Source organism: Narcine bancroftii, chromosome 12 (genome assembly GCF_036971445.1).
Source record: "Narcine bancroftii isolate sNarBan1 chromosome 12, sNarBan1.hap1, whole genome shotgun sequence".
Taxonomy (NCBI): Eukaryota; Metazoa; Chordata; class Chondrichthyes; order Torpediniformes; family Narcinidae; genus Narcine; species Narcine bancroftii.
In genome coordinates, this window is record NC_091480.1 from 5,378,056 (window position 1) to 5,404,531 (window position 26,476).

At 43.4% G+C, this 26,476-nt stretch overlaps 1 protein-coding gene and 1 long non-coding RNA gene across 7 annotated transcripts in view; one reads left to right on the forward strand and one right to left on the reverse strand.

Annotated features, from left to right (window-relative positions):
- LOC138746838 (zinc finger protein GLIS2-like) overlaps window positions 1–26,476 on the forward strand; it is a 274,859-nt gene that overhangs the window by 182,854 nt on the left and 65,529 nt on the right. The gene's annotated exons all lie outside the window — the stretch shown is intronic.
- Window positions 1,767–19,587, reverse strand: LOC138747017 (uncharacterized). Of its 2 annotated transcripts, none has more exons than XR_011347236.1 (3): window positions 19,380–19,587; window positions 2,949–3,057; window positions 1,767–2,217 (listed from the first exon to the last, which is right to left on the reverse strand). It is a non-coding gene; the product is annotated as an uncharacterized lncRNA (long non-coding RNA). The 2 variants fall into 2 exon arrangements; XR_011347235.1 differs by lacking the exon at window positions 19,380–19,587 and adding an exon at window positions 8,754–8,872.

Consider the following 26,476-nt stretch of genomic DNA (forward strand, 5'->3'; position numbering starts at 1 on the left):
CCGATGTACAAGCAGAGACTGAAGACCACAGCACCAATGATGAAGGTGTAGTTGAGGGGGGTGGAGGAGCATCTGCAGGGCTGCTTTGAATCGGTGGACTGGAACATATTCAAGAATTCATTCATAAACTTGAATGAACATGCAACAGGTGTCACCAACTTTATCAAGACCTGCATGGATGAGTGTGTGCCCATGTGCTAATACTGGGTGTTTCCCAACCAGAAGCCCTGGATGAATCAGAGAATCTGCAACCTGCTGAGGGCGAGAACAAGGCTGGGGAACAAGATCTTTACTAGAAGTCCAGGTATGACCTGGAAAAGGCCATCTCTGAAGCAAAGTGGCAATTCTGGAGGAAGCTAGAGATAGAAACATACACACCAGTTATGGCAGGGAGTGCAGGCCATTACAGCCTACAAAGCAAGGGCAAACACTGTAGATGGCTGTGATGCTTCACTACATGATGTGCTGAACATCTTCTGTTCCTTCCTTGAAAAGAAGAACCAAACAGTGCCTACTAGAATCCCTGAAAAGGCTGAGAACCCTGTGATGCCTGTCTCTGAGGATAACATCAGAACATCATTCAAGAGGGTGAGCCCTCATAAGGTGTCAGGCCCTGACTGCATACCTGGCAGAGGACTGAAAATCTACATCATCCAACCAGACAGAGTGTTCATGGACATTTTCAACTTCTCATTGTTCCCACCTGCTTCAAAAGGGGTATCAACCATCTTGGCTCCCAAGAGGAGCAGCGTGAGCTGCCTCAACAACTCCTGCTCATATTTCTTTTTTATTCCATCTGTCGAACCTTTCAGCTTGCCTGGAAGTTCCTTACATCCTTCTCTCTGCTCAAAAATCCCATCCTTTTTGTATCATCGACAATTCATGGACATTTTATTGTTCTTTCATGGATGTGAACATCAGGGACAAGTCCAGCTTTTATCAGTGAGCATCGTGTGGGCTGATCAGTCATGGTTTGGTGGAGTTTGGAGGTTTTCTGGCCCACTTTAGGTTGTCCATTGTGGTCCATCTCAGAGATGCCCCCCCCCCCCCCCCATGCCTTTGACATGGAGCTTCACATATCTCTGTGGAGCAAGAAAAACAAATTTCCCTTGGAAGGAATTGGTCAGTCACAAGTTTACTGGCAAACTGATATTTTCATAGTTAACACTGACACTGGATTTTCATTCCAGAGCCAGTTAATTAATTGAATTTAAATTTCCCATCTGAGCTGAATTTCCCACGCCATATCAAACAGACCATATCCTAAACCCCTCTGTTTCCTGTGTTGTGCACAGAGAATTAAAAGATCTTGTGAAAAACCACATAGTTGTAACAGTATCAGAATACATATGCATAGAAAATGGTCCCGACCCAAAACATGGCTGCTGAGTTCCTCCATCTGAAATGTGAACATCGTCAACCCTTCAATGTTCCCCTGCTATTCACTGAAAACATTTGATGATTTGTAGCACAACACTAACTTCCTTGTCTTTACCCCATAACATTCTGAAAGCATTGGACCCATAGAACTTTGGGAAGAGCTCCAGCTTTTTGTTACCCCCTTGTAAAGATACTTCTCAATTATTTTTGAATAGTCAAGCTCTAATTTTCTCAAGAAATATAAACCGGTGTAGGCCATTTAGCTTGAAGTTTGCTCCACCATTCAGTAAAGTCATAGTTGATCTTATATCTCAGAACCACTGACAATATTCCCTCATTTCTTTAATATCAAACAATCATCAATAATGAGAGTTTATTGTCATATCCACTGTGCAATGTACAGATGCACTGAAATTATTACTTGCTGCAGCCAAACTGATATGGAAGAATCACCAATTACAATAGGACACATTAAATTACAACAATGTGCTAAGACAGAAAAAAATGGGATAATAAATATAAAGGTGTAGTGGGCTGAGCGACCGCGCGAGTAAATGAGCTGAATCGCCACAACACATGGCCAGTCCAAGATGGTGCAGGCTCCCCTTTACTGCAACGTGCAGGTTAAGGAGTCCCCCCACTTCCGCATAGTGGCCCGCTGGCCGGAGAGTGACACTGTGACGTGATAACGGCACTTCCAGAAGCTGGCGGGTCGGTCACCAGAAGTGGGTGGGCCAGCACGGAGACATGGCAAATTCAAACCAATAAAGTCATTCTTTGGTTCATCCTCCCGCTGTGTGGATGTCTCTTTACTCGATAACATGGCCGCAGCAGTCCCTACAAAGGGATAGATCGATAACATTTTAAAAAAGATGCAGTGATGTTTCAGTTAAAAAAGATGATGTTTCAATCCTGAGAACAGATCTTTTTATGGTCCTGAACTAGTATATAGTTAGTTAGGGAAGATATTTTCAGAGACTGAAAATCCAAGCTCAGGGAGAGAACTCAAAAGGTTTACTACCCACATCCAAAAATAAAAAAATTGCAGAGACTGAAAATCTGACAGGGAAATAGAAAATGAGGAGCAGGTTAAACAGCATCTGTCAAGAGAGAAACAGTTCATGTTTGGAGCCCTCATACCAATTGCCTTCGTAACTGATGACTGTGGCTGCCACATTCATCTTCAGCGATTCATGTACAAGAAAAACCAGGTCCCTCTAAACCCAGGAGTGATATGTCTGTCCACGGTCTCATGCACTGCCAGACTGAGACCACCTGCAAATTGGAGGAACGACATCTCCTTTTCCAATTGGACGGCGTCAACATTAACTTCTCTAATACCCGCTACCCCCCTCCACCCTGGTTTTTCCATCCATCTCCTTTCAAAGAGCCAAAATCAATTCTCACCTTTCCTCTCATCAAATGCAGTTAACGTCTTTTGCTTTTGGTCTGGACTCGTCCCCTCCCATCCTTCAACCTCTCTCGCAGAGTTTATTGCGATGCCTGCCTGCTTTATGTTTATTCCTTGAAGAAGGGCTCAGGCCTGAGACACCAGTTTATATCTTTACCTCCTATAGATGTTACAGCTGAGTTCCTCCAGCAGTTCTGGTTTTCTCCCAACACAGTTGTCTACCTATAGGCTGTTGATCTTGAGGCTTAAGGTGAAGTTCCCTAAAGCTGTGGAGTTTAAATTTAAAATATTAATATGGAGTAAGGAACTAATAATGGTGACGAGAACCACGGGATGTTGCAGCAAATTTTATTTTATTCATTAACAAACTTCAAAGAAAGAAATCTAGCCAACTTATTGTGACCAAACTGTGACTACAGTCACTACTAAAACCAGTCTGTTGTTCAAAAAGGCTCTGAAAATAATCTGGGGAAATTACAACTTGATGAAGGGCTCAAGCCTGAAATGTTGGCCATGTATCTTTCAATCTTTGCGATGTCAAGTGCATTGTTTGACCTACCGAGTTTCTGCATCGTGTTTTTACTGGGAAATTACAAGCAGGTGAGCCTAATGTCAGCAATATTTAAGTTATTGGAAAGTGTTTGAAGAGCTTGGATATACAAGTATTTGGATAGACAGCAGCTAATTATGGATAGTGAGTCGTGAGAAGAAAAGCGGGCTGTACATGCAGCTCCGAGGTGTGCCAGGGCTCAGAGTGATGGTGCCTAATGTTCTGTTGCCAACCCAGAAAGACAGTGCTCTTTCCATTAGGAAGCCCAGAATCCAGTGACAGAGAGGGGTGCTGTCCTTTATCACCCAAAATATTGAGAATAGAAACTCTTGAAGGTACTCAGCACGTATCTGTATGACTGACACGAGACGAGAGTATGTAGAGAGAGAAAGAACATTAACAATTCGGATCAGTGAACCTCATCAGAAGTGGAAATCAGTGTTTTAAGAAGGAAGAGGGAATAAAATGAATATCCAGAAAAATGTACTTTGGGTGCTGCCTCCGAGGGGGGCCTGAATGCTTCTTGATTGGAGTTGATCTGTCTAATGGAAGGCAAGAGATACATGAGGGGATTGGAGAGGGGAGGACCCCTGAGATGCAGATACAAGAAATCTGAAACAATCTAGATAGGTACAATGGATTAGGCATCATCTATGGAAAAAAACTGGGTTAAGTAAGTCGTCCAATAGTTCTGACATTTTTGAATTTGAGACTCAAGAGTGAAGATTGGGCTCCCCAGGCTAATGTTAGCCCTTATGCAACTGTGTAGGAGGTTCACAGCATAGGGGGATGGGGAATTCCAGTGACAAACAGCCAGAAACTTCGGGATCCCTTCCAGACAGAATAGTGGTGTTCAGTAAAGTGATGACCAGTTTATTCTGGTTTCTCTCATGTCGAGGAGGCTGCATCCTGAGAACTAAATGCGGTGCCTAAACTGGAGGGAGTGCACGTGAAACAATGCCTTATTGGGGGGGGGGGGTGGATTCTGTGGGTTCCAGAGTAATGGGAAAGGGGGGCTGTCTCATCCCTATGTTTGTGAGGGACGGTTCCATTAGGAAGGCTAGCTGGTGAAGAATGAACCAGGGAGCTGGCCAAGAAGTGATCCTTTTGGAATGTAGGGACAATGTGTCTGGTGGTGGAATCTCATTGCAGATAATAGTTGTGAAGGGTGATCATTGAATGTGGAGACAGGGAGAGTGAAAGGTGAAGTTGGGGGGTATCCCTGTCCATGTTCTGTCTGGGATCAGAGAGGGTGAGAGAGGAAGTGTGGCAAGTGCAGGAGACCCGCTTAAGAACCCACCATGGGTTGTAGAGGGGAGGGCATTGTTAAAGAAAAAGGACATCTCTGAAGCACTAATGCTGGAAGTCTCCTCATTGGGGCACAAGGACTTGGTCCCTGAAAGTGGCGACACAGAGAGCTGGAGTGGTGAGAGGTCTTCTTGCTTCATTGACCAAGTCATTATGTTTAGGAGTAACTTGACCATTTAGAGCAGCAAGGTGGAAGTCCAGAATGGTGTTGATGCTTGTTCTTGGTCCATGAATGTTGCCAAATGTTTGCATTTAATATCTACATGTGCAGCCACATCTTTGCTGGTATTGTGCAGTACTTTCTACCAAAATAAAGTGGATGTGGCTGAAACGGTATCAAGGTGGTAACCTTTGGGTATTAGTCAACATTTCATTATGTCTGCCACAGTCCGGATATGAGATGCTAACTGTGGGTTTACATTTTGTTCAATTTCTGTTTTTCAAACCCTGGCAAATTAAGCTTTTCATCCTATCTTTTGTGAGAGACATTCTCCTGCTTTCACCCTTCTGATTGTGGTCTAATGTGGATGCATACTGTACTCTGTGGTGCAAAGTGCAGGAACCTACATTTTTTTAAGGCAATAAAATATAATAGCTGTTAAGTAAACTTTGGATTGGGCTACAGAGGTCGAAGTGTTTATCGAGCTCTATGAATGGGATTTTACCAGGTTCCATCAGAAGATTAATACACTTTTTATACATTCATAACAGCCCCCAAAATAGCATGTGAGATATGTAAAAAGTGAAATGGGGTCTTCAGGGCAGAACCCTGGCTTCACTGGCCACTGTTTTGGCCCTGTTAACACTAGGCTGGGTCATCAGCTGCAGCATTTTTTAAAAAAAATTCAGAAGTAAGGAAGGGTAAAGGGGATCCAGGCACTTGTATACCCCTCAATCAACATCTGGAGAGGCATTTGTTCTGGGCATTGCTGCAGAGCTGCTGTGTTTTCAGCTCCAGAGGAGATGCTGCATTTCATTAGCTGTGAAGCCCAGAGGTCAGTAAGAATGGCATAGAAGTGCACGTTTTTCATCCTTTGTTTTAAAGAGAAGAATCTGGTGCAAGGAGTAGTTTGGTTGTCTTGTCAAAGTGAATGCAGCTGAGCAGTCACGGCCTTAAACAGGTACCTACTTTGAACCAACTGCGGCCAAGATTGCCTTCTCCGTGTGTGTGAGATGTTTTTGTGTGGCTAGCCCAGCATTGAACTGGGGCCCTTTTCCGCTCTTGCTAATTAAATCCTTTTGGATGTGGAAGGAGCAGCGTCTTGGATTGGGTCGGGTACATCACTGCCTTGAGAGAGATGAAAGGGACCCTCTGTTGGGAGGAGCCACCGTTTCAGCTGAGCACATAACTCTTCAAACCTCAAGGTTTATTCTGCACCTTTGCCAGAGGGCTAGACAAACCCAGCAGCTCACGTGCATGTGCAAGAGAGTTACTGTATGCACCCAGCTGTAGCAGAGATCTGCAAATAAAGCAATTCATCACACAGGAGCAACGTGTTAAAATGTAGTGCCTTCTAGTTATTAGCAGTCCATTCAACGTGAATGCATGAATCCCAGAATAGTACAGAAACAGACCCTTTGGACTATCATGTAAATGTCACCTGTGTAGCCATCTCACTGATGCATACATCAGGATGATCTTTATCGACTACAGTTCAGCATTTAACACCATTATCCTCTCAAAACTGATCAGCAAACTCCAAGACCTGGAACTTAACACCCTACTGTGTAATTGGATGCTGGATTTCCTCATCTACAGACCACAATCAGTGAGGATTGGTAAGAATATCTCCTCCACAATCTCCTTCAGTACCAGAGCACCACATGGCTGTGTTCTTAGTCCCCTGCTCTACTCACTTTACACCTACAACTGTGTGGCTTGGTATGACAATAACACCATTGACAAATTTGCCAATGATACCACAGTAGTGGGTTGTATAAAGGAAGGGGATGTCAGCAGACAGGAGGGAGATTGAAAACTTGGCTGAATGGTGCAACAACAACCTCACACTCAATGTCACCAAAACTAAGGAGGTGACTTTCAGGAAGGGAAAGCCAGAGGTGTATAATCCAGTGATCATTGGGAGATCCGAGGTGGAGAGGGTGAGCAAATTTAAATTTCCGGGAGTCACCATTTTGGAGGATCTTTCCTGGACCAAACACACTAATGGCATCATGAGGAAAGCATGTCAGCACCTCGACTTCCTCAGGAGGTTGCAGAGGTTAGGTATGACATCAGAAACACTGAGGACTCACACCACCAGGGTCAGGAACAGCTGCTCCCCGTCCACCATCAGACCCCTCAACAACAAACTCAATCAGGGACTCATTTAAGGACTCTTACTTTGCACTTTATTTATTACTGAATATATTTTTCTGTATTGGACAGTTTGTTTCCATTTTTCTCTCTTTTACGTATCTTTTCTTGAGAACAGTGCACAGTAACCGATAAGTAGAAATTCTGTCTGGCCCACAGGAAAAAAAATCTCATGGTTGTGTCTGATGTCAGAGGACAGACATGACAATAAATTTCAACTTTGAACAAACTCTTGTTAATCCCATTTACCCAGATGGGCTCTGTAGACTTTCATGCGTTGGCGATTCGAGAACTTGTCTAGGTGTGCATACAGATTACACCATATCCAGATTGGGCTTCATTGTTCTTTAGTATTTTCCATTGTTTCATAGCCATTGAATTAGATCTTGGGTAATTTGTCAGTTAACAGTCAACCCCTGGATTTGTATCCTGACAACGAAAAAATCTATTACCTCAGTTTTTAAGAGGGTCCCTTCCATATCATCACTGAGGGATAAAGAGTAGCCAGGATAGTAGGACCCCCTGCTGTTCTACAGAGTCCCTGATTTTAAGGGCAGCACAGTTAGTGTAGTGGTTAGTGCAACGCTGTTACAGCGCCAGCAACCAGGCCTTGGGTTCGAATCCTGTGCTGCCTGTAAGGAGTTTGTACGTTCTCTCTGTGTCTGCATGGGTTTTCCCCAGGGCTTCTGGTTTCTTCTCATCATTCTGAAATGTACTGGGGGTTGTAGGTCAATTGGGAGTAATTAGGAGGGCACAGGCTCTTGGGCCGAAAGGGTCTGTTAATGTGCTATATGTCTAAAATTAAAAAAAAATTAAACAGGTAGATGGGATTCAATGTTTTGGCTTGACCTGAAGGATGGTTTTCCCGACAGTGTAATTCCCTGGCAGAGAGGACAAGTGGAGCTGCAGTCGCTGTAGGGTGGCTAGACTGAACCTCTGACTCAAACCCATCAGCTGGGGGTAGAAGGAGACTTTAGAATTTCAAGCAGAAAGAGGCGAACAGGGGACAAGGAGAGAATCCAAGACCATAGGGACCAAGGTACAAGAAGCTAAGGGCTTACTCATTAAAATGATCAAAATCCACCAGAGATGTTTCTTGGAGAGTTTGTTTATCTACAACAAGATTTGAGGATATTTGGCCCACTGGGTCCATGCTGGCTCCCAGAACAGCATTCCCTTTGGTCCCCCTTCCCCCCACTTATTTCCTTCCAATTTATTCTCTTTCACGTGCCCATCAGCTCCTAGGGATACTTCTTCCATTAGCATTAATTTTGAGACCACTTTTCTGGGACATGGGAGAAAACTGGAGCATTTGGGCAAAGTTCACAGTCATGAGGAGAGTGTACAAACTTCATACACAGCAACATCTGTACAGCTATGACATGATTGCAATGTGTGGACCACTGGAGTTAGAGGCGGGCCAAACGTGCGATCAGAGGGTCAGTCGGGAAATTGGAGCAAAGAACGGGAGTGAATGTGTTCCTAGTGCAGCTCCACAGTATGAAGCTACTTGTGTCCCAAGAGAGGTAGATGATGGGGACCACGTGATTTACTTTCCTCAGCAGCCCGTGAGGAGCATGGATGTGGAATTGTTGAGGTGCCTGCTGAAGTGAATAAGAGCAAATCGGACGGGGAAGGACTCCTCCCACCCTTCAAAACATAGGTCTAGTGGGTGTAACTGAGCGACACGGGCTCATGGGCCAGAAGGGCCTGTACGTCTATATTTAAAAATTAAAATGTAAAAATTTCCAAACTAACCAGGAACAATGCTGACTGCTACAACATACCACATTCTGAAGGAACTCAGCAGGTCAGGCAGCATCCAGGGATGACAGGAGGCATCTTCATATCAGGCCGTTTCCCTTGGTTAAGACTGTCTCCAAACTGGTACTGGTTGTCTTTCATCCACCCCTGTGCTTCTTTCAAAGTGTTGTGTTAAAATAAATAGTGCCACGTATGCAAGTTTCTGGTGAATCACCTGTGAGGTTGAATGGTGTGTAAAGCTCCCATCTGGTATATTGCAGGGGCTGTGATTGACTGACAGACTCCTCTGTCTGAATCTTCTCTGACAGCATTACCACAAACTCTTTGGAATTATTCAGGCAGGGATTCCAGACTGTACAAATATTTTCATTTAAAGCTAATTAATCACTGGGGAAAGATAAAGCATGTGCTTTATTTACAAGAGGAACGTAAACTTAGGACCTTCATATTTACACGTGTGTGTATGTGCCTGGTGATTAAGGAGGTCACAGCAGGGCATTTCAAGGACCAAGACAACATGCAAGCCCACATGATTCACTAAAAGGGAAGCAGTGATTTTTTTTTGTCAGTTTCTTTGAGGTGTATCGAACAGGATTGATAAAAGAGAACTAGTAGATGTAGTGTATTTGGATTTCCAGAATGAATTAAATAGGATGTCTTGCATGAGGTTTCTGCACACAGTTGGGTGTGTACCGACGTTGCCCGGGAATGCATAACTGACAGGAAACAGTGCCAGGATAAATAAGTCATTTTTTAGGGATTGGCAGTCAGTGACTTGTGGGTTGCCAAGGGATCAGTGCTGGGTTCAACTATACCCAATCTGTATTCATGAAATGAAGGGACTGAGTTCTCAGAAGATAAACTTGCTGAGTTCAGTGGGGTTGTAATTACCAGGAGGACCCCACAGAAGAGCATTGGGAGGTTCGGTAAGTGGGCAAGAAGCTGGCAGATGGCATACGATGAGAGAAAAAGTATCTAGTTTGAAAGGAAGAATTTCTTTAAAAAAATCATCGTGTCAGGAGTAAGAGTAGAAAATGTCGCAGCATGAAGAGATCTGGGGATCCCCGTGCATGAAAAGGGTCAGTGTGCAGGAAGAGGAAGTAACAGGAAGGCACGTGGAACGTTGGCCTTTATTGCAAGGACCATGAATTATTAAAGATAGGTTAGGTTTTGATGCGATTTTAAAGGGTGCCTGGTATAGTATTGGTCTCCGTATGTAAGGAAGACGGCATCGTTGGCAGGAAGGGTAGAGAATGTTCAGTAAGTTGATTTCTTGGATGTATGAATTGAGGCTGAGTTGACAGTGGAGTTCAGCAGAATGAGGTGATGTTACTGAATGTGGACAATTCTAAAGGGGGTGGAAATACTGAGGATGTTTCCCTGAGTGGGGGTATCCAGAACATCACCCTTGGTTTCACCATAAGGGGTGCAGTTATAGATGGAAATAAAAAGTTTCCTCTCTCACAGGGTTACAAAATCTTTGGCATACTTTACCCAGTCAGCTGTGGGTGTGTAATCATTGAATATACTTTAAGTAGAGAATGACCAACATTTGATCTACAAGGAAGTCGATAGGTATAGAGCGAGGGCAGGAAATTGGGCCAAAGGCCAAGAGTGGATGAATGGCCAAGCAGGCCTGAGGCGGTGAACTGGTCTATTCCCAACCCTGATCCTGGTGTCTCCTACTGTGTGTGTGTCAGTCAAGGTGTTTTTGTGACTGTGCGTTCATGTTCTTCATTTTTGATCCTTGTAACTGTGATCATGAACCTGATTGCAGTTATTGCTGTCTGCTCTCAATTAGCAGAGAGAAAGGCATCACCAAGGACCTCCTCCTAGTGACTGAGGAGCTGATCACAGTAGGAATTCTGACCTCGTCACTGATTGACAGCTTTGATGGTACAGCTCATGGAAGGATGCAGCTTAGCTGAAAAAGGATGCAGAAAAGATTCACGATGTTACTGGGATGGGAGGACGAGTTATCAGGAGAGGCCAAATAGGCTGGGAATTTTTTTTCCTTGGAATTTAGAAGGCTGAATGGTGACCTTTTCGAGGTTTATGTGAGAGATGTAAATAAATAAGGTAGATGGTCACAGTCTTGCAATGGTAGCGGAGTCCAGAACAAGAGAGCATCGACGTTCAGTGAGAGTGGAAAGGTGGGCGTATGGACTGAGCTGCCAGAAGACATGTCGGCATGGACAGGGCTTGGAAAGGTTTAGTGGAATATTGGCCAAATGCAAGCAAGTTGGACTGGCTGTTGGAAAACCAGGACCAAGCTTAGCCAAAGGGCAATGTTTCTGTTCTCTAAGACGCTTATGAACTTAGAAAATTCATTGTTCAAAAATTGCCTTAATTTTTGGTTGCAGAGAAACCCAAAGACTGGAGATACTGGAATCTTGAGCAAACAAAGAGCTTCTGAAGGAACTCAGCAGATCAGAAACATCTATGGGTAGAAATGGTCAATCAGCAGGGTCTGAATAAAGGGTCCCAACACGAAGCATTTCTACCCATGGACACTGCCTGACCTGCTGAGTCCCTCCAGCACCTTGTAATGTTCACAGGATTTGCCAAGGGTCAATTGGGTGTAACTGAGCGACAGTCACGAGAGGGGCGACGCAATTTCAATTAGGAGTTGGGATATGCCAGTGAACCCCTCAAGCTGACTCCATCATGTAGTAAAGTCATGGGAGAGCTGATTGACTTTGATCTGATTCCTGGCACCACACAGGTCTCATCTGCTACCCCAGCACCCACAGAACCAGAAATAGGTCACCTTGATCCCAAGGGACTGCCTTGGAGAACAGCAGGCATGTGCGTTATTCCAGGTGTCACACCCACGTGGACTTTAACAAGTGCGTCAGCTGTGTTTCTCCTGTTGCAGTTTTAGAAAGAAGTGCCAATGTGAAGCAAATTGGTGAATGTCTGTGTTGTGATGGAGGAAAGGTAGAGGAATGGGAATTCCAGAGGCTTTGGACACCTCTTTCCTATCTTCAGAGACCAAGATCTGCACACAGACAGTCAACACACACACACACACACACACACACACACACACACACACACACACACACACACACACACACACACACACACACACACAGAAAATCGTTTCCACTGTTTGCTAAGATGCAGATCAGAGCAAGATCCAGATTCAGTGTGATGATCCAGATCTCTTTAAACAGCCAGAGCAAGGGATCAGGAATAATTCTGAATGAGCCTGATGTTCCACATTTACACTTTTATTCTTGACCCACTGGGTGAAGTGTTCTCCTGACAGAGTTAATACAGTCCAGTCATAGTGGGAATTGCCCCAGTTCAAGCAAGAGGCTAGGTTAACGATTCAGCTGCTGATTGTTGGAGGCAGTGGCTGCTGAATTCCTGAGTGTCTGGACGGCTTGGATCAGTGCCATTTGCAAGGTGCACACTCGAGATGTGCATCCATAGATCCTCTCTCCTGCTTCTTGTCTCTTAAGGCTGCAAGCTGCCCTCCAAGTCCCTGACTTTATTATTTACTTTCTGCCTCCTGGAAGATCTCTGCACTTCCTTTGCTCCGTCTTTCCAAACAGAGAGAGAAAGAAAGAGAAAGAGGGGTGGGGGAGACCTTGGCTGAGTCTGCCTGGGGCTTGACTGTGTGGAAACAGAGCTTCCTGTTTGCCAACTCCTAGTTTAGAAACTGAGAGCATTCACCATTCATGGATTACTGTCCGGTCGATCTCCCTTCTCAGCAGACAGGCTGCCTGCAATCTGAGAGCTCCTTTGTCTCATTTTTGTTGTATTTCTAAAACATATTTATTTCTAATTTTAATTTCCCCACCCCACTATCTCCCCCTCCTGCCACTTGCTCACGGGTTATCTTGGTGTCTCAAGGAGTCGTAGACTAATCCGCAAGGCTTTGCTCGATCAACTGTAGCTCAGCGGCTAATACTCTTCCATGGACTCAGTCCGAGAAGGGACTGAGTTTGGCACTCGCTCGACCCAGGTCAAGACCCAGGCTGACTTTTCAGTGCATTGCCAGGGAGTTTCCTATTTTTAGATGAATCATTTATCAGATTTATTGTCAGATACATACATGACATCACATACAACCCTGAAATTCTTTTCCTGCGGGTACAGCAGAATCACTACTAATTTGTAGTGGAAAAAATACTGTCGACAGTGTGAACATATAACCAAACAAAGGACTGTAAACAGATAATGAATGTAAACAAGCTGACTGTGCAATACAGAGAGGAAAAATATCAAGTGTAAGAGTCTTTAAATGAGTCCTTGATTGAGTTTGTTGTTGAGGATGGTGGAGGTGGAGCAGCTGTTCCTGAACCTAGTGAGGCGAGTCTTGTGGCACGAGACTTCTTTCCTGATAGCAGCAGTGAGAACAGAGCATGTGCTGGGTGATGTGGATCCATCATGCTCTCCGACGGCAGCATTCCCTGTAGATGCTCTCGATGGTAGGGATGGTTTTGCCTGTGTTGTCCTGGGCTGTGTTCACTACGTTTTGGAGGGCTTTACACTCTGCGGTATTGGTGTTCCTATACCAGACCGTGACGTAGCCAATCTGCACACTTTCCCCCACACCTCTGTAGAAATTTGCCTGGATTTCTGATGTCACTCCAAACCTCCACAAGCTCCTGAGGAAGTTGAGGCGCTAAAATGCTTTCTTCATAATGCTATTTGTGTGTTGGGTCTAGGAAAGATCCTCTGAGATGGTGACTCCCATGGACTTGAATTTGCTCACCCTCTCCACCTCTGATCCCCCAATGATCACTGGATCGTACTATCTGGTTTTCCCTTCCTGAAGTTAACAATCAGCTCCTTGGTTATGGTGACTTTAAGTGCGAGGTTATTGTTGGTGCACCATTTGGACAAGTTTTCAACTTCCCATCTGTATGCTGATTCATTGCTTCTTTTTATACAATGCATTACTGTGGTATTGTTGACAAATTTCTAGATGGTGTTGTTGTTGTACTGACCCACACATTCCTAGATGTAAAGCAAGTAGAGCAGGGCTAAGAACACAGCGCTGTGGTGTTTCAGTACTGATGGAGTTTGTGGAGGAGATGTTCTTACCATTTCTCGTTGATTGTGGTCTGTAGGTGAGTAAATCAAGGATCCAATTACACAATGGGGTGTTGAATTCCAGGTCTTGGAGTTTGATGATCACTTTTGAGAGGATGATGGTGTTAAATGCCGAACTGTAGTCATTAAAGAGCATCCTTTTTTTTTTTTTTTTTTTTAAATTTTTTTATTTTTCACACCATAAATCACATTAGCCATGATATACACTATTTCTTTTCACACATATACAGTGACTTTTTCTCCCCCCCCCCCTTTCCTCCCAAACCACCCCCCCACCCCCCCCTCTCATCCATTTTAGGTATACAATCTAGGTTGCATTAATCCAGTCAGACAATGTTGTCATTCAACAAAATTACACCAGAAATTCTACTGAGTCCATTCTTTTCTTTCCTTCTCCTTCTATCAACTTAGGTAATGTTTGTCCCCGGTAGGTTTTCGCTATTGTATTTAATGTAAGGCTCCTATACTTGTTCGAATATTTCAATATTATTTCTTAACCAATATGTTATTTTTTTTTCTAATGGAATACATTTATTCATTTAAATTTGGTAGTTTCTTCCTTTTAATTTGGTTATGTATTCCATTAATATTTAAAGACATATAGTTCAGCGTAGCCCTTTTATATTTTGTTTATCTTCTCTTTCCGTTTTTCCATCATTACCTTTCCTCCTTTTCCATTTCTGTTTTCTTATTTTCAACTCTTCATAAGACAACATTCCTACAACATCTAACATTTTCCTTATTCTCCTATTTCTATCTTATTTATCCCCAATCTCCCCTTCACCTCCTGAGTTGTCCTTTATCCCTTGTCGGACAACCACATCTCCCCTCTCCATTTGGATTTGCGAATCCACTCGCAAGCGTCAACTGATTGTGCAGTGACCGCTATTTCCCCCCACCCCGCCTCCCCCAGAAAAGATTTCACTTTTCATATGTCACAAAGGTCCCTCTTTTAATTCCCTCCTTATTCTCTCTATTCCATTACCTTCCCTTATTAATTCTTGTCTATACTATCTATATTTTCCTCTAAGTACAGATACATTCATGTATGCTCATTGTCTCTATTCACTCTTATACCTCTTTACCTGCATACATATCAATCGTGATCATTTTTACTCTCATTACCCGTCTTCTTCCCTCAGTCTATTTTTGTCTTTACCCACATACATATCAGTCGTGATCATTTTAACTCTCATTACCCGTCTTCCTCCCTCAGTCTATTTTTGTAATTGTTCTGCAAATTTTCGTGCTTCTTCTGGATCCGAGAATAGTCTGTTTTGCTGTCCTGGAATAAATATTTTCAATACCGCTGGATGCTTTAGTATAAATTTATACCCTTTCTTCCATAAAATCGCCTTTGCTGTATTGAACTCTTTTCTCTTCTTTAGGAGTTCAAAACTTATATCTGGATAAATGAAGATTTTTTGCCCTTTATACTCCAGTGGTTTGTTGCCCTCTCTTACTTTTTCCATTGTCTTCTCCAGTACCTTTTCTCTTGTAGTATATCTTAGGAATTTTACTACAATAGATCTTGGTTTTTGTTGTGGTTGTGGTTTAGAGGCCAATACTCTATGTGCCCTTTCTATTTCCATTTCATGCTGTAGTTCTGGACATCCTAGGGTCTTAGGGATCCACTCTTTTATAAACTCCCTCATATTCTTGCCTTCTTCATCTTCCTTAAGGCCCACTATCTTTATGTTATTTCTTCTGTTATGGTTTTCCATTGTATCTATTTTTTGAGCTAGTAGTTCTTGTGTCTCTTTAGTTTTTTTATTAGATTTCTCCAATTTCTTTTTTAAGTCTTCTACCTCCATTTCTGCTGCTACTGCCCGCTCTTCCATCTTGTCCATTTTTTTTCCCATTTCTGTTAAGGTCATCTCCATTTTAATTATTTTCTCCTCTGTGTTGTTTATTCTTTTTCTTAAATCCTTAAATTCCTGTGTTTGCCATTCTTTAAATGATTCCATGTATCCTCTAATAAGAGCAAGTATATCCTTTACCTTGCCTCTCTTTTCTTCTTCTATTTCACCATACTCTTCCTCTTCTTCTTCCTCTGAGTTGACCATCTGTTGTTTCTTTGTTGCCCTTTCCTCCTCTTCTATCTTGTTTCTATTGTCTTCTGTGGTCTCTTCTTGCTGCAGGTGTTCTGCAGCTGTCGTTGCCGGCTGTGGAGATCGACTCCCCAGCTGGTCCCCCCTCCCGTCGGTGTGTTTTGTTTCATTCGCATCGCGCATGCGCGAAACTTCGCGCATGCGCGTTTGCGCACTTTTGTTCGGCTCAGCGAGCCATTTTTGTAGTCCATTATTTACCGACCTGAGGGAGCGGGTTTCTCTCTCCGCAGCGGGCCTCTTCGGACAGGTAAGGCCTTCACCTTTTTCCTCCTTTGTCTTCTCTTCCTCTCTTCTTACCGTTGCTTTCGACTTTTCTTTTTTTGTCGCCATCTTCTTTCCACCTTTATACTCACTTTTCTGTAACTTTTATTTCTGTGCCTTTGTGTTTTCTCTTGTTTTTCCCGACTTTTCTGGAGAGGGCTGGAGTTCACCGTCCGGCCACTACTCCATCGCGTGACTCCTCCCATTAAAGAGCATCCTGATGCATCTTTGCTGTCCAGCTGTTCCAGGGCTTTATGTGGAGCCAGTGGGATGGCATCCACTGTAGGGAGGAATTCTGTTCTGTTTGGGTCTTTCTGCACTGAGGAAGAGACTGTTATCATCCTTTACTGAGTAATGAGTGTCCCAGAGCTTTCTATTCCCCCTTCCTCCTTGTACAGTTAAAAAAAAACCCTGACATCTGGAATTCAAGCAACCGGCAGCCTCAAGAAACTGGCAAAAAATTTGAGGAACACATAAACGTTTGGTGAAGATGGGAGGAAATATTCAGCCAGTGAGAGCCTTGGTTGGGCTTTGTTCGTAGCAGCTGTTTGAATAAAGTTGTGTGAAACAGTAATGATGTCGCCCAGAATGAAGAGCTGGTTGATGCCGCTCGCCGTTGGGGTGACTCTGTTAAGGTATCTCCTTATCCCTGCCTAGTAAGAGTTGCCCCAGTCAGAGGCTTGATCTGTAAACCTGGGGAAAGTTGGGGGGGGGGGGGGGGTAATTATCTACAATGTTATTGTTAGTCTTCTGGTGGCTCCATGGAGGGGGAAAGAACCTGCAGATGCAGCGACAGTTAAATGTTTTCAAATAATGTTACTGAAAATCAAGTAAAGTGCTTAAGGTTTATATATTCATACATGAAGTTTATTCAGTGTAAGTCCAGTCTAGTATTATTGTCTTTTAAACTGTTTATTCTTTGTGCAGGTGTATTAGAATTGTAAGAGTAAGTCTCAAGTGACTGGAAAATACCAATTCCCGTAGGTGCCGGATACCAGGGGTTTTTACTGTAGTTCCACTCGAGTTGCCAGAGTAACCTATCTCTGCTGTCTGCCTTCTCCAGAACAGGGAGTATAATCCTAATGATTGAGCTAGGCTGAGCTCGTGGTAAATCGGAGCTCACTCCCCAAGGAACTTGTGATTCCAACATGTAGATTGGAGAGGAGGTTGATTTTAGTAAGGCAAGCTCAACAAGGAATATGAAGCAAAGGCAAATAAACAGAATCCGAGGACAGCTGGTGGGAATAAGTGAAGGGATTGGAGTAAGTGGTGCTTGGCCGTCAGTGTGGACAGAGGACTGAAGGGCATTTTAAGAGCTACGTATCTCTATCAGATGATGTACAAAAAAAAACCCAGTATCCGGGTGATTGGTAGATGCTGGATAAGTGCATTTTCTGGTTGCTTGAGACCATGTTGTGTGATGTTATTTTATGCAGTTTTTTGTTGTTTGCTTGAATTCTAGTTAACGGGGATTTTACTGTGTATGAGTAAACCAGCACAATATGCAAGTCCATCAAAATCCTTGATTGCTGCAGACACAAGGCTATGTCTATGATACACTAATTACAAACGTGAAGGGTTCCAATAGACTTCTATAATATGCCTTGAGACAGAAAAAGAAATAATTATAGATGGACAGGAAATAAATATTCACATATCTATAACATCAAAGAAGATGATTCAACAGAACAGCCACAGGAAATTGTTTGGCCTTCCCTTATTCCAGGTTGCTAGGATCTTGGGGTGTCAGGAGTCCAGTCCCTGACCCTGGGCCACCCCTCCGCAGGAGTCCAGTACCTGACCCTGGGCTACCCCTCTGCAGGAGTCCAGTCCCTGACCGTGGGCCAGTTAAACATCCTCCTGTCCCTGTCCAGTTTTCCTGTGGTGCAAGGTGCCCAACAAAGCTCAGCAACAGCACCGTGTATTAATATAGCACCTGCATAAAATTACATCACACAACATGGTCTCAAGCAACCAGAAAATACACATCCGGCATCTACCAATCACCATAGGTATATTAATATAGCAACTTTAACCCAGCTTCACAGGAGTGATTTCAATTTTAAAAATGGCCTGGAGTGGTCAAAAACACCTTTTATGGGCATCTTAAAGGAGAAAAGACACGCAGATAGTTGTGTTTAGTGTAACAAAGGGATCTTGGAATAACGGTTCAGCGTTCTTTGAAGGTGAATTCTCATGTAGATACGGTGGTGAAAAAGGCTTTTGGTATGCTGGCCTTTATAAATCATAGCATAGAATATAGGAGCTGGGAGGTGATGTTGAGACTGTTTAAAGCATTGGTGAGGCCAAGTGTGCAGTTCTCGTCTCCAAATTATAGGAAGGATATCAATAAGGTAGAGAGGGTGCAGAGAAGATTTACTAAAATGTTCCCTGGATTGCAGGATCTAGAATACAAAGAAAGATTGAGTAGTCTGGGTCTTTATTCATTGGAGTGTAGAAGGTTGAGAGGGGATTATGAAGGGAATAGAATAGATAGAGTAGATGTGAATAGGCTCTTTCCCCTGAGGGTAGGGGAGATTGGAACAAGTTAAAGGTTGGGGGCAAGACTTTAGAAGTAACATAAGTGGTGGCCGAGTGGAACGACCTTCTGGAAGAGGTGGTTGCAGCAGGGTGAATTCTGCCATTGGATGAGTACGTAGATGTGAGGGGGGTGGGAGGGTTATGGGCAGGGAGGAAGTAGGTGGGACTAGAAGGGCCGATACGGCCTGCACTGTAATAGTTACATGGTTATACTGAGAGAAGTGGAAAGCTTTGTTTTGTGTGCTATCCAGACCATCCAAAAAGTTGCCACTTCTGTCCTTAAGCTGCGTATTGAGTCGCTCTTGATCTCAAACCAACACCACAGCCATACACCGACCACTGTACACGAGGTACGGAGAGCTCAAGCCAGGTTTATGGAAGAGTTGGACTCAGACTCAGCACGTGCATCGATACACAAATGACACATGGCATTATATGTGAGTTCTTCTCCACCAGGAAATCCTGAATTAATTATACATAAAAGCAATGCATTCTGGACTGTAATTTCACAATCCACAAGGTGAAAGAAACAATCACATTTAAGTCGGCCGAAAACGTTTGGCCTAAAGACCAAATATGAGTAATCGACTCTTCTGTCGGCACTGTCCGCGATATAACCAATCACTGCCCAAATTCAACTCTGAAAATGATACAAACAAGTTTTACCGGAAGTTTGGTGTCGGAATGCAACATGGGCTCGCTGCTGAGGCTTTTCTCACAGACGACATGGTGGGTGATCTCCCAGCACAATAGCAGTTAAAGTGGAGCTGACTTAGACAGAAATCCAGTGTTGTGTTGTATCAGATCTAAAATTAACTGTATTTAGGTTTGGAACCCTTCAGTTTTCTGCCTCGCTGATGCCCTCGACTTTCTCTTTAACTGGTTACATCCTGTTTTCATCGATAGACGTAATTAAATCATTTCCTGTTTGCTTATTGATGGTCTTCTGAGCGCTTTCTCGAGTATCGGGAGATTTTCCTCTCCGTGGTGGGAACCATTAATTGCATGTGTGGTGCCAACGTCCTGCAGCATCTTGCCCGTGGTCACCCAGAATGGTTTTGAAGAGCTGTTGCCTCATTTGGGAGCTTGGTGGACATACTTGTTAGTGGATATGATCAAGTGGGTGTATTCTTTGTTGGGATTGAGCTGGGCAGAGCATGAGCAGAAGTTGACCATCATCACATTGAGCCTTCTCCACTATTTCAATAAGATCATGGCTGATTTGACCTAGCTCCAGCTACCTGCCACTTCCCCATAACCTTTAATATCGAACTTTGTCTTAAATATATTCAATAAAGCAGCATCACTGCTTCCTTGCTCAAAGAATTCCAAAGATTTAAATATTAATGGAATACATAACCAAATTAAAAGGAAGAAACTACTAAATTTAAATGAATAAATGTATTCCATTAGAAAAAATAACATATAGGTTAAGAAATAATATTGAAATATTCGAACAAGTATAGGAGCCTTACATTAAATACAATAGCGAAAACCTACCGGGGACAAACATTACCTAAGTTGATGGAAGGAGAAGGAAAGAAAAGAATGGACTCAGTAGAATTTCTGGTGTATTTTTGTTGAATGACAACATTGTCTGACTGGCTTAATGCAACCTAGATTGTATACCTAAAATGGATGAGAGGGGGGGGTGGGGGGGTGGCTTGGGAGGAGGGGGGGGGAAGAAAAAGTCACTGTATATGTGTGAAAAAGAAATAGTGTATATCATGGCTAATGTGATTTATGGTGTGAAAAATAATAAAAAAAAAAGAATTCCAAAGATTCACTACTGTCTGGGAAAAGCAGTTCCACCTCATCTCTGTTTGGATCTACTCTGCTGAATCCCCATGTCCATTCCCACCTAGTAGTGGAAATAACTTTTTTGTCTCTATCTAGTATTTCCCTTTCATAATGTCTTGTGTTTCCATAAAATCCCCTCTCATTCTTCTAAATTCTAGCGAGTACAGTTCTAGATGGCTCCTCTCTCCTCGTAGGTCAAACCCTGCATCTATGGAATCAACCAGTTCTCCAGATGGGGCCTCACCAGCACCTTGTACCTTGTACAGTCGCAGCAGAATCTCCCTGCTCCTAAATTCAATCCCTCTCGCAATGAAGGACAACATTCCATTCTCGATAGCCTGCTGCACCTGCAAACCAACCTTTTGCGGTTCATAAGGCCAATCTAATTTAGTGATGACCTTTTGTCCCTGTTCAAATCAAGTTTTTTTTGTCAATTGATGGCACAAGTACAACCTGATGAAACAGTGTCCCACAGTCCTCTGAAATCTAGTGGTGGGGAGAGGGTTTAGCTTGTCATCCATTGCTGCATCAAATATTTCTGCAGAGCCATGTGGTCTTATCCACTTTGTATTTCTCGAGTTGTAGGACAGGTACAATTACGACATGTAAAGATCAAAATTCATATGAATTGTCAAGAGTATGTACGTGACCTCACATACAACCCTGAGGTTCTTTTTCCTGCAGGCCAGGCAGAATTTCTAATTACTGTTAACTGTAAACTGTACTCAAGAGGGAAGAAATTTTTACAAAAGAAAGAATGTAATGAAAAGAAAGGTACACAAACTGTGCAAATCCAGAAAATAAATATTTAGTTACAGACATTTGGACACACACATAGGAAGGAAATGTATGGAGGGATAAGGGTCAGTTCAAGCAAATGGGACAAGGTCAGATCAGCAAATTGGTCAGCAGGAATGGGTCAGGCCAAATGGCCGAGTTGAGGACTCAATGACATTCCTTGACTTATAACCAAATACAGCTCAGAACAGGCCAGTTTGGCCCTACTAGTCCATGCCGGAACAAATCCCCACCCTCCTAGTCCCACTGACCAGCACCTGTTCCATACCCCTCCAATCCTCTCCCCTCCAGGTAATTATCCAGTCTTTCCTTAAATGTAAATAACGTCCTTGCTTCAACCACCTCTGCCGGAAGCTTATTCCACATCCCAACCACCCTTTGCGTGAAGAAATTTCCCCTCATGTTCCCCTTATAATTTTCCCCCTGCAATTTCAAACCATGGCCTCTGGTTTGAATATCCCCCACTTTTAATTGAAAAAGCCTAGCCACGTTGACTCTCTCTGACCCTTTTAAAATCTTGAACACCTCCATCAAATCCCCCCTCAATCTTCTACGCTCCAGAGAAAAAAACCCCAGGCTGCTCAACCTTTCTCTGTAACTCAAACCCTGACATCCTGTCAACATTCTCGTGAACCTTCTCTGCACTCTCTCTTTTTTGTTTATATCCTTACTATAATTTGGTGACCAAAACTGCACACAGTATTCCAAACTTGGCCTCACCAATGCTTTGTACAACTTCATCATAACATCTCAACACTTGAATTCAATACTCCGATTTATGAAGGCCAACATTCCAAATGCCTTCTTCACCACTCTATCTACCTGAGTATCAACTTTGAGGGTACTATTTACCATAACTCCTAAATCCCTTTGTTGCTCTGCACTCCTCAATTGTCTACCATTCAATGTATATGACCTATTTAGATTTGCCTTTCCAAAATGCAACACTTCACACTTATCCGTATTAAATTCCATCAGCCATTTCTCAGCCCACTCCTCTAGCTTTCCTATATCTCTTTTTAAGCTACGGTAATCTTCCTCACTGTCCACAATACCACCAATCTTTGTATCATCTGCAAACTTACTTATCTGATTCACCACCCCCTCTTCCAGATCGTTAATATATATAACAAACAATAGTGAACCCAGGACCGATCTCTGAGGAACTCCACTAGTCACCGGCCTCCAATATGACAAACAATTTTCTACCAGTACTCTCTGACACCTCCCATCCAACCATTGCTGAATCCATTTCACTACCTCCTTATTTATACCTAATGCTTCCACCTTTTTTCCTAACCTCCTGTGGGGAACTTTGTCAAAAGCTTTACTAAAGTCTAAATAGACAACATCCACAGCCTTCCCTTCATCAATCTTTTTTGTAACCCCCTTGTTAAGCATGATCTACCCCTGACAAAACCATGCTGACTACTACCTATCAATCCCTGTTCTTCCAAATATTTGTAAATGCCATCCCTCATAACACTTTCCATCAACTTCCCCACTACAGACGTCAGACTCACAGGTCTATAATTTCCAGGCTTACATTTGGACCCTTTCTTAAACAGTGGAACAACATGAGCCACCCTCCAATCCTCTGGCACTACCCCCGTGACCAATGACATCCTAAATATCTCTTTTAATGGCCCCACTATCTGTACACTAGTCTCCCTGAGTGTCCTTGGGAATACATTGTCCGGACCCGGAGATTTGTCCACCTTTATCTTTTTTAACACTGCCATCACTACCTCCTCAATTATCCTTATATGATTCATGACCTCCCCACTATTTTTCTTTACTTCAACTGGTGCAATATCTTTTTCCCTAATGAATACCGAGGAAAAGAAATCATTTAAAATTTCCCCCATCTCCTCTGACTTTTCACATAGCCTATCCTCCCTATCTACAAGGGGTCCAATTCTATCCCTCACTAATTTTTTACTTTTAATGTACCTATAGAAACCCTTTGGATTTATTCTTACTCTGCCTGCCAAAGCCTCTTTTTGGCCTTTCTAATTTATTTCTTAAGATTTTTTCTACACTCCTTGTAGTCCTCTTTCAATTTCTCATCACCTTGCTATTTATACCTCTTGTACACCTCCCTCTTTCTCCTAACCAAATTTCTAATATTCCTCAAAAATCAAGGCTCCCTATGACTTCCAGCCTTTCCTTTGATCCTCACTGGGACAAATCTACTCTGTACTCTCAAAATTTCTTCTTTGAATATTCTCCATTTTTCATTTACATCTTTCCCTGAAAAAAATCATGTCCCACTCAATACTCCCCAAATCCATTCTTATTCCTTCAAAATTTGCTTTTCTCCAATCCAGAATCTCAACTTTAGGTCCTTCTTTGCTCTTCCCTAAAACTACCCTAAAACTAATAGAGTTGTGATCATTAGACCCAATTTGTTCTCTAACATTAACCTCAGACACCTGACCTATCTCGTTCCCAAACAGGAGATCCAGTATTACACCGTTCCGAATTGGTTCCTCTACATATTGATTAAGAAAATTATCTTGCACACATTTGACAAACTTTAGCCCATCCAGCCCTCTTACTGTATGGGTATCCCAATCAATGTGAGGGAAGTTAAAATCTCCCATGATCACTACCTTATATTTATTACACATATATGCTACCTCCTTACAAATTTGTTCACCAAATTTTCTTGGCCCATTTGGTGGTCTATCTTTTTCTTTGGCTTGGCTTCGCGGACGAAGATTTATGGAGGGGTAATGTCCATGTCATCTGCAGGCTCGTTTGTGGTCAGCTGCAGGCTTGTTTGTGGCTGAGAAGTCCGATGCGGGACAGGTAGACACGGTTGCAGCGGTTGCAAGGGAAAATTGGTGGGTTGGGGTTGGGTGTTGGGTTTTTCCTCCTTTGTGTTTTGTCAGTGAGGTGGGCTCTGTGGTCTTCTTCAAAGGAGGTTGCTGCCCGCCGAACTGTGAGGCGCCAAGATGCACGGTTTGAGGCGATATCAGCCCACTGGCGGTGGTCAATGGGGCAGGCACCAAGAGATTTCTTTAGGCAGTCCTTGTACCTCTTCTTTGGTGCACCTCTGTTACGGTGGCCAGTGGAGAGCTCGCCATATAACACAATCTTGGTCCATATAACACGAGGTGGTCTATAATACACTCCTATTAGTACCTTCATGCCTCCTCCACCCCTCAATTCCACCCAAACAGCCTCACTGGACAATCTGTCCAAACCATCTTGTCTCCTCACGGCAGTAATGTCCTCCTTAACAAGCAGAGCAACTCCTCCCCCTTTTTTACCCCCTGTTCTATCACATCTAAAACATTTGTATTCTGGAATATTTAGTTGCCAGTCCTGTTCCTCCTGTAACAAGGTCTAACTAATTGCCACAACATCATGATTCCAAGTGCCAATCCATGCTCGAAGCTCATCTACCTTGTTCACTATGCTTCTCGCATTAAAGTACACGCATTTCAGAGAATGACCCTCACATATATTCCCTATTCTACCTTTTACCTTAACATCCATCCTTCCTTTGTTATCTTTATCATTCTTAACTAGGTGGCCATGCATCTTAGACACTGCTCGCGACTCTGCTCCCCACACCTCTGCCAAACTAGTTTAAACCCTCCCCCACACCTCTAGCAAATCTGCTTGCCAGGATATTGGTCCCCCTCCAGTTCAAGTGGAGTCCGTCCCTTTAGTACAGGTCCGACTTTCCCCAGAAGAGATCCCAATGATCCAAAAATCTTATCCCCTACCCCCTGCACCAGCTCTTTAGCCACATCCTCCTATTTCTACCCTCTCTAGAGCGTGGCACCGGCAGCAATCCAGAGATTGCTACCTTGGAGGTCCTGTTTTTTAACTTTCTGCCTAATTTTATGTATTCCTGTTTCAGGACCTCATCCCCACTTCTAACTAAGTCATTGGTCCCCACATGGACCACCACTTCTGGCTGCTCACCTTCCCCTTGCAGAATTCTGTGAACTCAATCAGAGACATCCCTGACCCTAGCACCAGGGAGGCAACAGACCAACCTGGATCCCCGATCTCATCCAACAAACCTCCTATCTGTCCCTCTGACAAGTGAATCCCCAACCACAATTACCCTGTTCTTATCCCTCCTTCCCTTCTGAGCCTCAGGGGCAGCCCCTGTGCCAGAGACCTGACCCCCACGACTCGTCCCTGGTAGGCTGTTCCCCCCCAGCAGTATCCAATGCCGAATATATGTTGCTGAGGGGCACTTCCACAGGGGTACTCTGCATTGGCACTCTCCCTCCTTTCCTCACAGTCACCCAATTCCCTGACTCCTGCCTTCTAGGGGTAACTGTCTCCCTGTAACTCCTCTCTATCACTGCCTTTGCTTCCCTTATGATCCTCAGTTCATCCAATTCCAACTCAAGCTCCCTAACACGGTCGCTCACGAGTTGCAATTGGATGCACCTTTTGCAGGTGTAGTCGTCAGGAACAGCTGTGGTGTCTCTGATTTCCCACATCTCACAATTGGAGCACTTAACTACCCCAACTGACTCCATTACCTCCTTTCTTAATATATATAGGTTATTTAAAAGAAAAACTAAATAAATAATACTAAAAGACTAACCAAAAATGACACCTTACCACACAGGGAGCTCCTTTTTACCGAAGTCCCTCGAGCCAAAGTCCCAAGTCTCCACTCCTTCAAATACTTTGGTAAACTGTACTGTTTAGATTGCATATGACGTCATTTGGTGTTCCTTTCAACAACAAAAACGTCTTGTTACACATGTGTTGATTGTTTCCTGTTGCAAAGATACTGGGGTAGCCCACCACGTCCTTTTTCCAGGCTCAATCCCAGCATTCTCCATTAATTAGGTCTACATTGATGCTCTGTGCCAGCTGAAATCCATTTTAGAGGCCGTTTTCATAGATCCTGTCAAACATTATATCTGCTGTGTTTGGTATCTTCGGTTAGTCCTGCTCATCAGTTAACATGTACAGCAACTAATCTGACTGTATAGGACACAGAAGTGTGCCACAGTTGCCTTAAAAACACTTCCATCAATTCAAAATCGTGGCACAGTTAGGGTAGCAGTTAATGCAACATTATTACAGTTTGGATCCAGTGCTGTCTGTAACAAGTTTGTACGTTCTCCCCGTGACCTGCGAGAGTTTTTTCCAGGTGCTCTGGTTTCCTTCCACCCTTC